This window comes from Entelurus aequoreus, linkage group LG14 (genome assembly GCF_033978785.1).
Source record: "Entelurus aequoreus isolate RoL-2023_Sb linkage group LG14, RoL_Eaeq_v1.1, whole genome shotgun sequence".
NCBI classification, from domain to species: Eukaryota; Metazoa; Chordata; class Actinopteri; order Syngnathiformes; family Syngnathidae; genus Entelurus; species Entelurus aequoreus.
The window spans coordinates 17,693,038-17,707,588 of NC_084744.1; the positions used below are offsets into that span (position 1 = coordinate 17,693,038).

Sequence of the window (14,551 nt, forward strand, 5' to 3'; positions counted from 1 at the left end):
CAACGAAGAGAGTCAAAACATGGCCGCCGAAGGTGGGCAAGGAGAGGTCCAAAATGGCAGGCGTCAATAATGACCTCGTGTTACTATATGTTACTTATTTATAAATATATAGATATGTATGTGTGTGTGTACAATATTCAGGTTTAAGGTCAGTCAGCAGCAGGATCTTCCCATCCCCCACCTTCTCTAGCGCGCTCTCTCTCTCTCCACGTTGTATTCGAAGGTCTCTCCACCACTGGCGTTCTACTGTCCTCAGTCAACGGTGAACTCCTCCATAGTAGCCTGCAGTCAGCGGCACACCAACTCGGCGCTTATTATTATTATTATTATTTCCCCATTCCCCCGCCCCCTTTCTCCTCTCTTCCAACTTTACACAGAGGGCCGGCGATTATACTCACAGCAAAGGTCGGAATTTTTTTGAAATATGACGCTGGGTAAAATGGGAGGAAAGTCGTCGCTAGCTTGCTGAAGTTGGAGGATCTCCTTGTGGAAGCGGCGGTGGCGGACACCACCAGTTCACTCTCATATTTTACCCCCCCCAAAAAAGGTAAAGTTCCCTCTTTTACTTAACATTTACCGTTATTTATTGCGAGGGACAAACGCTCATTATGCGGGTAAACGTGTGTGTTTGTGTAAGGGGGGCTACCGGCTCATAGCCCCATTGACTCCACACGTGTGTTCAAATTCCTGTCTGTCCCCTTTTAATTACCCATATATAAACCTTTATTAGTCATATTTACATCTCGGATTCTCACGGAGAAGTGTACACTCTTATTTATGATCACTTCTCTGGCACACAAACAAGTTTTAAGAGCTTGTTTTAAGTTTTTCCTACATAAACTTTTAAGCACATAAGCTTAAAAACAATACTATCCCAATCCACTGTGCTGAATCAGGGCTAGTTTTAGTACTTGTGATTATATTTGGAATATAATGAATGTTTATATTGCCATGCAGACTTTAGGAAGCAGTTGGATGGGGGAGGGGAAGTACATTCAACTGTACTATAGATAACTATTCATGTTATTGTATGTATATACTATATATATATATAATTAAATGAAATAGTATACCCTTAACTGTATGTAAATACCAAAATATGGGCTCCCATATAAATCTATTTTCCACCATGTACTTGTAAACTTCATTTCATACTACTGCATATATACAACTACAGTAATACCTTGTGTGGTGCTATGGCAGTACAGGACAATATACATATTCCACTATAAACCAATAGGACGTAAGTCCAATTTGACCTCATGGTTAATGTACTTTGTTTACCAATAACAGTCACTAATAACTGGAATATTTAAAACCGCCAAAAGTGGACCTTTTAACCACCGATCAGAAATCTATTGTCTTTTCCTGAATTGTATTCAATACATACAATGCAATCACACAATTAGAACCATTGTGTAATTTAGGAGCTTTTTATAAGGAGCTTTTTTGCCAAAAAAGTAACAGTATCTACACTAGCTTCCAAACAAAGCCCCCACCAAGCTTACTAGTGCTATTTTAGTAGTTTAATTACATTTGGAATGAGACAAATGTTTATATTGCCATGCAGACTTTAGGAAGCAATTGGATGGGGGAGGGGAAGTAAATTCAACTGTACTATACCAATAACAGTCACTAATAACTGTAATATTTAAAACCGCCAAAAGTGGACCTTCAATCACCGATCTGAAATCTACTGTTTTTTTCCCAAATTGTATTCAAAACATACAATGCAATCACACAATTATCACCATTGTGTGATTTAGGAGCTTTTTTTAAAAGTTTATTTTTGCCAAAAAAGTAACAGTATCTACACTAGCTTCCAAACAAGCCCCCACCAAGCTTGCGTAGTGCTATTTTAGTAGTTTAATTACATTTGGAATGAGACAAATGTTTATATTGCCATGCAGACTTTAGGAATTAGTACTTGTGATTATATTTGGAATATAATGAATGTTTATATTGCCATGCAAACTTGTAGGAAGCAGTTGGATGGGGGAGGGGAAGTACATTCAACTGAACTATAGATAACTATTGATGTCTGTATATGGGTGAGGGCCGACATCCGGGCAACTGAGCTACATACGGGTTCTTCGAGCCATAGCAACCAGACTGGCGTTGAAAACAAACCGTTGCCATTACTCTTTAACCTGTCGACCTACGCTGGTTAAACCCGTCATTCTGCCTCCAAAATGCCGAAAAACTGTGTTGTTTTTGTTTGTGCTAACCACAACTGGAAACAGGGAAAACAAAGGTTGTATTTTGTTCTGCCAAAGCGTGATAAAAGCCCACAGAGACGAGACAAATGGCTCGCAGCTTTACACTGGGAAAACGAGGACGGTTCTCACTGGAGTCCCCCAAAGTCCCGGGTCGTGTGTTCGGATCACTTCGTTTCTGGTAAATATAAGGAACAAAAATCCACCTTCTTAACCACAACTTGGCTATACGTCCGTGCTAATGTTGTACTTGTTGAATTTGTACCTTATAACGTTCGACAGCTGAAGTTGTTGTTGTACAAAAATAACATGCGGTATATACTATATAGTCTATAGCCTAGCTAGCTATTTTCGAAAACCGGACAACGAGAGGATACCAAAGGCAGCGTTAAGATGGACACCACCGGGAAAACGTAAGCCAGGGCGGCCAAAGAACAGTTGGCGAAGAACAGTTGAAGGGGAGCTGAAAGAGATGAAGCTTACATGGGGCGAGGCACAGAGACTAGCACAGCAGCGAGATGAATGGCGTCGAGTCGTCGAAGCCTTATTTCCCATCCGGGAAGAAGAGGATTAAGTTAAGTGAGTAAGTAAGTAATAATTTTCATGTTGCCATTCAATACATGTAGCCCTCAAATATCTCAATATTTTATACACTAACACTTGATCTTGTTGTTGATAACTTCCGCGTCTCTTTCTTAGTAGCGCGCAGGCTAAGCTAACTAGCAAGCTAAGCTAAGCCTGAGAAGCTTTAAAGTTCACTGAGACGAGTCTGACGCAAATAATACATTTTCGTTTTTTCACACGATATGCGAATAAGTAAAATGCGTAAATGAAGGGTTTAACGCCGACTTCCAAGCCACAACGCTCGTTAAATGCTTTTTCTGTCAATGCTGTGTTCGCTGTGAGCTGGTTTGTTTTCAACGAATTCCCGGTTGCTAGGGGATTGGTAGGCGGAAGTGACGTAGGTCCGCCCTCACCCATACTCTATATATAATTACATGAAATATTACACCCTTAACTGTATGTAAATACCAAAATATGGGCTCCCACATTAATGTATTTTCCACCAACACAGAGGAGTGGATCTACTTGTTAACTGCATTTCATATTTCTGCATATATACAACTACAGCAATACCTTCTGTGGTGCTATGGCAGTACAGTACAATACATATTCCACTATGAACCAATAGGACGTAAGTTCAATTTGACTTCATGGTTAATGTACTTTGTTTACCAATAACAGTCACTAATAACTAGAATATTTAAAACCGCCAAAAGTGGACCTTTTAACCACCAATCAGAAATCTACTGTCTTGTCCTAAATTGTATTCAAGACATACAATGCAATCACACAGAACCATTGTGTAATTTAGGAGCTTTTTATAAAAGGTTATTTTTGCCAAAAAAAGTAACAGTATCTACACTACCTTCCAAACACAGCCCCCACCAAGCTTACGTAGTGCTATTTTAGTAGTTTGATTACATTTGAAATGAGACAAATGTTTATATTGCCATGCAGACTTTAGGAAGCAGTTGAGTGGGGGAAGGGAAGCACAGTCAACTGTACTATAGGTGACAGTTGATGTTACTGTATAGATATCTAATGTTATACCCCTGAACTGACTGTATGTAAACACAACAGTTGAACCATTTCAACAAAATAAACACTAGTATGTCGTTTTCGGTTGGTATATCTCATTTACACTGACACGTAGGAACAGATCGTTATCTGTATTTCATATTTAAAAGATCTAATATGCTCAGATATGATTACTTTTGTGTCATTGCAAAGCAGAATGAGCGTCATTCCAATCTAACCAATAGTTTGGATTTATTTACCTCTCACTGAATAGTTAGTGTATTTTGTATACATGTAAAACGTTCACTGAAGGTTACTGAAGTTGCGTTCAGGCCTTACAGCACAATAATAATGAAAATTGCTTGACTCGGATAGAACCATGGAAATTACGTGATTCTGGTTAAGATCTTTTTTTAAATGTATATATCTAGGTTATTTTGACAACAAGCAACTAAGTGCTGCGCAATAAGATAAACTAGTGCTTTAGTAATTTAATTACATTTGTAGTATGGGAAGTGTTTGTATTGCAATGCAGACATTAAAAAGCAGTTAAGTGGGGGGAGGACGAGTCGCCAGTTGTCTGTTTTTACCAAACTGTTCATTTTACTGTATATACAGTATATCTAATGTCACACTGGTGTGACTATGTAATCACACCAGAGGTACCGGTTTCAAAAACATTAACACAATTATGTGGGCTTCTACATATGAACCAGTTTCTCTTGTTCAGCAACACGAAGGAGTAGTTATTTTTGTAATCTGTATTTAATAGCTACATTATCTAGTATGCATTGGACTAGGCTTGGGCCGATATTCCGTAAATCAATTAACAGAACGATAAATGAAGATGAAGTCAGTATCTATTCCAGCGTCGATAACCGCCATATAATATGCATGCGTTGTTATGGGTTACAAGTAGGGGTGTAACGGTACACAAAAATTTCGGTTCGGTACGTACCTCGGTTTAGAGGTCACGGTTCGGTTAATTTTCTGTACAGTAAGAAAACAACAAAATATACAATTTTTGGTTATTTATTTACCAAATTTGTAAACAATGGCTTTTTCCTTTTAACATTGGGAACACTATAATAATTCTGCCCACGTTAATCAACATTAAACTGCCTCAAGTTGTTGCTCAGATTAAATAAAATGACAAAACTTTTCTTCTACATATAAAAAGTGCAACAATAAACAGTTTCAAGTCAACTCATCATGCTTAATTTATTACAGCATTTGGGAAGCCTGTAGTTGATTTTTATTATGTAAATGTTATATTTTTATCAACATGTGATAGCAGGGACCCTGCCATTCAAAACTAGGCTGCTCCATTACTAATGATTAATGTAACTATAGCTGAACAAATAGTACACTAGCAATAGGAGAGACTATTCATCCCTGAACACCATGGAGTTCATGTAGGCTTTTTGATGCAGTTATATTATAGACAGAAAATCGTCATTTAACATAATGTCCTTTTTTGCTGCTTCAACACAGCTCAATCAACACAGAAAAAGGTCAAGTGAAATAACAGACAGACAGGGCTTTGCTGTCCGTAACACACACGCACACACACACACCGCAAAATGAGCTAACGTTGCGCTAAAAGCGACTTAGCCATCACCTCAAGCCAGGACTGCGAGCGAGCTGAAGCTGCCGTTTATGTTTCTTGAACGTCAACGGGCTCATAGTGATGTTACTAGTAGTTGACTGGGAGGTGTTTATTATAATTTGGGGAGAGTCCGCTGCCTGATGCTTACCTGCTAAACGCTAAGCACTGACTACATGCGCTCTGAATACGCACTGCTGATTGGCTTTTACCGCTCTGAATACGCACTGCTGATTGGCTGTTACTGCTCTGTTTGTGACCAATCAGATGGTTGTGTGGGTGGGACAATGCTGGGTGCTGTGTAGAGCACTGACAGAGACAGGCAGAAGGAAGCGGAGCAGCTTGTTAAGACTTTAGCTTAGGAGGCTACTTTATATGTTTGTGTGGAAACTCGTTCGGTACACCTCCGAACCGAACCCCCCGTACCGAAACGGTTCAATACAAATACACGTACCGTTACACCCCTAGTTACAAGATAAGTCAGTCTTTTGCATTTGTTTCATCAGCTGTGGGCTTGTGTACTGCATGCATTAACAGCAAAAATGATAACTGCTGTGCTGTAAAGTATTACAGTATTAAATTAAAATGATCAAAAAACCTTTATTGATAACCACACTTTGATAAAATTATGGACCGACTAGTGTTAGCTTGCTAGCTAGCTTAAATGCTAACATGAAAACAAGCGACATTAACGTATTCTCCCCTTAAAAAACATCATACCCCAATCTAAACTTATATAAACACACTGCTGTCTAAACAACTAAGATACAGTATTTACAATAAACAGAAAGGCTTTGTGCTGTCTTTGCACAAAGTGATCGATATATACGAGTGTCACGTTGAAACAGATGGGCACGGACATCTGTTCAACAGGAAGTGAACTCACGTGACATCATATAAACCGGAAGTGAAAATAACTGATCACCCTATTGGCATTTATTTAAAAAAAACATTCCAAAATATTTACAAATTAAAATGGAAGAAGATAAACATATTTAAACGCACAAATAAAAATATATGGTTAATATTTCCTCTGCCAAGAAAGTATATTGTGTGGCTATTTATTTTAGTATTTAAAATAAAACGCAACTTGGTTAAAATATTTTAGTGTGTATAAGTACTTTTTGAGCAAATTCAACAATACTCTGATATTAATCATGACCGTGGTTATTTTGGTGACAATAACTTTATTTAACCATTTTCTTGATTGTTTTGGTTGTGTATATTTGAGGGTCCCCCTCAACATCAACATAACCTATTTTATTGCTTTTGATTTGTATTTAAGTGCAAAGTTTTGCTGACAAGAGTATATTTTATTTTTTATAGTTTGTTTGATTTATTTAACATGGATATTTAAACATTTACATTCCAATTACAATGTTAAAATATATGAGAAATACAAGTTTATTGCATTTGAAAGGATATACTTTTCATTATTAATATGTATTATTTCATCAGTGGTTAATTTGGTCTCAAAATAATGTTGACAGTAATACCGTTTATCGGCAATAATTTGTAAAGTCAGTATATCGTACACCGAAGGTTTTTATCAGCCTAGGCCTACATGATAAACCAACGGCACTGAGATGTTACAGGACAACATATTCTAGTACACCAATAGTTTGGATTCACACAACCAAATACAATCATATTTGACTTTTTGATTTAATGGTTAATTTTTTGTTTGTTTACCAGTAACAGTCCTTAGCGGATAAGTAGTCCATCCAAAGCCCAGTGGTTCTGGTGACCGTTTAACTACTTATCCGAAACCTGCTGTCTAACTGTATTCAAGCCGTACAATGCATCAAAAGCATGGAAATTATGTGACTGTGGTTTCCTACCACTGGCCTACTTTCCTAACTTTTAGACTACTTTTGCCACCTAAGTTGAGCATTTGATGTGACCCTATAATTGCAGTAATTTTAAGAAACGGTTTTAGTGCCAGTCATTAAACTGAACAATAGTATTTTATGACCTCTTTCCAATTGCTTTAATGTCCCCATTCACTAAATATGTCAGTGTGTACACTGAAAGTCATTAATGCCTCTCTTTGAGATGGTCATTTCTTGACTGAAAAGGGTAGACTTGGAATTGTTTTGGTTGATGTTTTTCTTTGGATGAAGTTACATTAGTAAGTCCCAAACCTGGGTTTTAGATTATTGTTATTACCTGATTTCAATGACATGAAGAATTACATAAAATGATATGCTAAGTCCTTATTCATCCATTCGATGGACTGTAGCCTCTTCCCATTTAGCTAAGCCATTCAAACATAGCAAGATGGACTTTGAGCCAATGCACCTAAGAGACAGCAGCAAATCTATATTTCATTTTAAAAGACTGCATGTTCTAAACAGAAACATATCCTGTGCAAAAGTAGGCCAAGGAAGTCCCTGAGAAAGCCAGTTGACGACCCTCTGCTGCTGTAACGCCTGAATCAAGCTGTCCAAATATTTTTGTTGCAGTATTTACTCATGATAGGCCATAGGGGTGAGGGGAGGCGGCGTGTCCAGTCTCTCCCTCCAAAAGAGACATGCAATGCGCATGGGCCTCCAGCCAACTGGCAGAGCCTGCGGTTGCTCTGAAATAACGTCCATACAAGTACTGGCCAGTTTGAGACTATAATTATTATTTATTTACACTTATTTTGGATTTACTGTGCTTGTTGTTTATTGTTTTAGACTAGTCTGTTACCTGGGGTATGTTCTGTTTCAAATAAATGTAAATACAAATCACAGTAGGAAGCAGTTGAGGTTAGTGAGATGGAGAGATCCAGGCTTTGTGGTGACAACTTTAGAAGGTTGGAAACTGACTTTTGTTTTTGATCAACTGTTCCACCCTTGTTGCAACGTGTAGACAAAAGAATATACTGTGTTTCGCTTCCTCTATCAGACAGTATTGTTCATACACTAACCTTTGAGAATGCACTTTTATTAGGATGTAACGATAAACGTTCAGTGTGTCAAGTAAATGTAAGTTTTCAGCCTTGCTGGTAGGCATGAACAATTTCCCCAGCGTTTTTTTTTTAGCTATCTGATAAACAGCTCAAGCTACTGAGGAAATACAGTAGATAGTTTTTTTCTAGGACATACTCACAAGGGTTTCCCCCAGCTTGCCAATGTAGTTGTGCTGGTAGGTGTGACTAGGGGCGTGGTCAATATGACATCATTGTATAATTTTGCATAGTCAGTAGTGATGCATATATATATATATATGTATTTAAATCCCCAAAAATGTTCTGTGTACATTTAAAACAAATCTTTGTTATTATTAAGTAATACTACAATTTACAATTCGGGTAGGAGTGCCTTACTGTATGTGCGCGAGCCTCTGATACGCGTGAGTGGAACTGAAATGCTTGAATGTTCTGGATGAGTGGAGTGTGTGGATGTTGGAACGGTTCGAATCGGTTGAGAAATGTTTTGCGTTTGATATATCGGAAGAGTATTTGTGGGTGGATGGTTGAAAGGTTAGACTCGGGTTTAAAAAATGCGAACAATTTTGAGAATTTAGGGCATTGTATAACTATGAACACGTCCATTCATTTAAATTGGAATTTCCTAGAAATTTAGGAATTACAGGAAAAACAGGATTTTTTGAAAATATAGATAATACCACAATTGTCCTAGATGATATGAATGGGTTGGTGTTGGAATTTTTTAAAAAGGCTGAAAAATGTTGACGTAGTAACAATTTGAATTTTAATCTGTATTTTGGACTTCATTGAAATTCGGGAAAACCGCAAATTTTTACGGGAAAAAAAGATAACCTTTGCTGTCCTAATTAAGCAGAATGTTTTGAAGGTGGAATGGTCAAAAACGGTTGAAAAATGTAAACTGTGAAAACTTTCCAGGAAGAGGTAAAATAGGGTTTAAGTCCTATTTTTTGTCAAAGGTGAGATAAGTGTGTGGATGGTGGAATTGTTCTAATCAGTTGAGAAATGTGGGAATTGTGCAAGTTCAAAAAATGGCCCATTCATTTCAATGGGAAAAATGTCCTGTAAAACTGGGAATTCTGGGTAATGTTGGATATATTTTTTAAATGTTTTGGGAGCTCACGATTTGCGGTCGGGGTGAACGTTTTGATACTGGAACGGTTCCGATCGGATGAATACTTTGGGCTGTGGAGCGCGTAACATTTTTTGGGCGGAATAATAATAAATAGATTATTTTTTTGGTGTAAAATACTATGTGTGAATGCTTGTGCAGTCAATAACTTTTTTTTTCACAAAAAATGCGATTTACGATTTTTTTCAAATGTTCCCCCCTACTTTTTAAAGAAACATGACTACAAATGACAGAGATAATTCTAAATAATTTGTTAGTTTGTTTGATCAAAAACTAATAGATTGCGGCGTGCAGTCATTTCTTCCACGCCTATTGCCGTAAAACCAAAGTACTGACAACGCTTTTCTTTGGAACAAACGTCTCGCTCTCGTTAGCATTAGCCATATTTTGTTACAGTAGGTGTTCCGCTAAGGAAGTAAGGGGACGACGCAAGCTATGGAAGCTTCTAAGGGACAAAAAGTATGCAACCAACTCAAATATGTTAATACAATGGATATATCGCACATGCCGGTTGTCGTTAATTCATTGCTAAAGGAGCGATTGCATTAATAAGACCCTTACATACTCAGGCGGAATGTAGTCTGCAAAGGTTTGTTCGTACTCAAAGCGGACATTTGCCAGGCCTGTGTGTGCGAAGCTCAAATTCCACTCGTGTCACCCAAAACACTGCCTGGTGTATGTTTTTCACATTGACCCTTATTACATGTGACACCAATCTGAATTTTTTACCAAAGCATATTATGTTTTCAACAACTCACCTGTGAGACAAACTCGACACAGTTGATGTGCCTCGTCAAACTGGCTGCAACATTTTACCTGGAGTACTACTTGCTAATTGGCCTGGGACGATATTTGATAAGTCAATTAACCGAAAAATTTAAATTAAGTCGGTAAGTTTTCCAGCGTCGATAAATCGCCATGTGCGTGCTTCAAGAGCATTTACGCTTTTCGTCGCTTTCAGCAGCTACGCCCGTTTGTGCCATGGCGGAATGAAAGGAAGATTGTGAATTATCTTGTCCTCGTTAAGTGTTTTTGACTCTTTGTGTGGCGAAGCCGCTGGCCCGCTAGCAACACACAGTGCAACTAGTTAACATGTAGCAGTTAACATGGACAAAATTATCACAAAACCAAATGCCACCGCACCAGTGTGGGAATATTTCAATTTAAACCTTTGGAACAAGATGAGCCTATCAACACCAAGGAGTCAGTTTGCAGAATGTGCGTGAATACAACAAACTTGCACGCCAAATTGAAACAAAAGCTTCTGATAGTCCACACTCACTTCGCGTTTGGTGAACAAGCCAGGTCAGTGTAAACATAACAGCCCAAAATAGTTCGCGCTCATAGAAAGTGTGGTTAAAAATCAATCGCCAAAGACATGCTGCTATTTAATACTGTTGAAAGCTAGCATTTCTAAAAGTGGTGCAAACTTTTGACAGACATTTGTCATGTTGTCATGTCGGTGTGCCTCACTCGGAATCTGCCAGACTAAAGTTTTTTTTTTTTTTTTTTTTAATACTGTAGTGTTTATATTTTTACTCTGCACTTTTGTTTAAAAAGGTCGTAACTTGATTGTCAGTTAAGTAATGTAAGTAACTCTACCTCTGCCTACATGTTCAATATTGAAGTGCAACTTTGCCAATACTTTAGGTGGCCATTTTATTTATTGTTTTGGTTGTGTATATTTTCATTATTTTTCATTTTCCTTTATTTAACCAGGTTAAAAAACTAATTGAGATTACAATCTCTTTTGCAAAAGTGAAGTGGCCAAAAGGGCAGCAAAAACAGGTTTCACAAATAAATACATCTACAACAAAAACAGGAGCAGTCACACACTATTGTTAAAAGTAGGGATGTCCGATAATGGCTTTTTGCCGATATCCGATATGCCGATATTGTCCAACTCTTTAATTACCGATACCGATATCAACCGATACCGATATCAACCGATATATACAGTCGTGGAATTAACACATTATTATGCCTAATTTGGACAACCAGGTATGGTGAAGATAAGGTACTTTTTTAAAAAATTAATCAAATAAAATAAGATAAATAAATTAAAAACCTTTTCTTGAATAAAAAAGAAAGTAAAACAATATAAAAACAGTTACATAGAAACTAGTAATTAATGAAAATTTGTAAAATTAACTGTTAAAGGTTAGTATTATTAGTGGACCAGCAGCACACACAATCATGTGTGCTTACGGATTGTATCCCTTGCAGACTGTATTGATATATATTGATATATAATGTAGGAACCAGAATATTAATAACAGAAAGAAACAACCCTTTTGTGTGAATGAGTGTGAATGGGGGAGGGAGTTTTTTTGAGTTGGTGCACTAATTGTAAGTGTATCTTGTGTTTTTTATGTGGATTTAATAAAAAAAAATAAAAAAAACACAGATACTGATAATAAAAAAAACAATACCGATAATTTCCGATATTACATTTTAACGCATTTATCGGCCGATAATATCGGCAGACCGATATTATCGGACATCTCTAGTTAAAAGTACAAATAACTTGCAACATAAACATAAAAAACATGGCCTGAAATTCCCCCAACGTGATCAGTTCAGGTAGCCTTAGATACTTTTGTAATTCATTCCATGACCATGGAACAGCAAATCTGAAGGCTTTTCTTTTTTTACTGAGGATTTTGTTTGCTCTAAGAACCAACACGCCAAGGATGTCCTGTGACCTTAAACTGTAGCGACTCGATTCGTTACACATAAAACAACATAAATAGGGGGAACCAGACTAAGAAGTGATTTATATATAAAAACCGTCCATTAAGAAAAAATTTGCGGATTTATAAAGATGGACGCAGCATCTGACACATTATCACAGAGATTATTTACGTTGATGGAAAACATTACAGACCTAATATGGAACCCCTATTTGAGGAAACTATTCCACAGTCATCAGAGTCTGCTTCGCCCACAGTACGCTGAAGTGAGCGCCTTTTCAGTGTGCTATGGGTTTTAAAATTTGGATAATTTGGAGACTTTATATATGATGTGGATAATGAATTGTCGGTTATCATTAAAAACCTGTAGAAGCAATCCCATCATATCCCCCTATCCTAAAGTACCGTATTTTCGGACTATAAGTCGCAGTTTTTTTCATAGTTTGGCCGTGGGTGCGACGTATACGTGTGAAATTATTAACACATTATTGTAAAATATCAAATAATATTATTTATGTCATTCGCGTGAGCGACGAAGCAAATGGCAGCCATCGTCACACACACGTCAACAATCGTCACTCACACGCCAACCAATAAGAATTCGGCGGGGGCGGGTCATGGCAGAAGTGCATTGTGGGTTTTGGAATGCTAACTGCTATATGCTATACGCTACTGCCGGAGCTATTAAAATGGATTACATCAACGTTGGCGGTAACTTATAAACACTGAGAAGGACTGAACTAAAATGGCACCGAAAAGGAAACCATATACTGCAGATTACAAGCTGGACGTAGTGAAATATGCAGCAGAAAACGGCGATCGAGCAGCAGAAAGAATGGACGCTAGCGCCGCATACCAGGAGCGACACAGAGGAGGAAGATTTGATGTTATTTAGCGATCGGGAGTGACAGATTGTTTGGTAAACGTACAACATGTTCTATATGTTATAGTTATTTTAATGACTCTTACCATAATATGTTACGTTAACATACCAGGCACGTTCTCAGTTGGTTATTTGTGCGTCATATGGCGTACACTTATTCAGCCTGTTGTTCACATATACAAATATGCAAAAAAATAGAGAGATGTGCTGTGTATCATTCACAATGCAGACAAACAATTTGTTTGCGGCGGATTGATAACACACAGCTCAGTAGCCCTCTGCTACTTTACTGTGAGCTGGCTTCAATGTTCTGCTGCTACCGCATCATCGTGTCTCGGCTTGTCAAAGTTATTGTAGATTTTCATAATGCCTCTCATCTGGATAATAGGAGGATTTGGCCATAAATCTAGAAGTTGTTCATCTGTGACATTCAATTTATACACAACCGAAGACAGTGTCTGCAGGAATACTTTTCCTTGTCAACCCTTCGTGTGGCTCATGATTAATTATTCACCTAAGCGGGAAGATATGGTCATCGAAGTAAGAACAGACATTGTACAGTGAGCTATCGTTTTATTATGTTTGTAGTTTGTATTTCTTGTTTAGCACTTAGCAATATTCCTACATGTTTCCTAATGTTTCACTAAAGCAGGATCTGTTTAGCAGAACTTGTAAAACTTGTAGCTCATCCTCCTAATATTTAGGATCAACAATATAAGTTTCCGGATCATAATTTTTCCCAAAGTAATCATTGTTGGCTCTCACAAAGTCTGCATGATTTGCATTGTTGTTGGTGGGGAAGGGATCTACGGTTCCTACCTCTATGTCACGCAATGACGTGTCTGTCTAGCTCATTATCTCTCAAAATGGCTCTGGAATCTCTGTGAGATTGATACGATTTTGATCATATATATTTACTCGCAAACTTTGAGTCTTTCTGTGTAATACATCTGATATTAATATAGAAGGAACTTGTTTTTCCATTCTACTGGTACTTTAAAATGCCGCTACATTGCACATGTGTAGGATAAGCGTGCCACGCTTGGGAGCTGGTTAGTGCGCTTACACAAGGCAAGTGTCCATTAGTGAGTACGACTTTCGTGGCCTTGAGTAGGTACTTACGAATCTAGCACAATGCAGTTTCTCATCTTGTCGAACTAATAGTTGTATGGCCTTTGATGTGTATATGTGAATGTAAAAACAAACCGTACAGTGTTATCAGCTAATGCCCACACTGTTTACATAGAAATGGTAATAAAAGATCTACTTCGAGACCTGTTCCCAATGTTTACAGATACCAAAACATAATTGTCACGGCCAAATTTAAAAGTTGTTTTCAATCTCTTTTCTGCGGAATGCAGTCCCTGAATCTATCTGCAAGAAGTCTGTGAGGTGGTAATTAACATGAAACTAACCGTAAAGGTCAGATCATGTATTTGATTCCAAGTTTGTTTTCAAGTAAGAGCAGTTAAGTGATACAAGAGGAGATTTATAAGAGGCGGAAA

General features: G+C 37.6%; 1 protein-coding gene across 1 annotated transcript in view; it reads left to right on the plus strand.

The window, feature by feature from the left end:
- Positions 1-232: 232 nt before the first annotated feature.
- tbl1x (transducin beta like 1 X-linked) overlaps positions 233-14,551 on the plus strand; it is an 82,075-nt gene continuing 67,756 nt past the window's right edge. The window contains exon 1 of the mRNA XM_062069115.1: positions 233-547. The gene's annotated coding sequence lies outside the window, so the exon portion shown is untranslated. The remainder of the gene's footprint in view (positions 548-14,551) is intronic.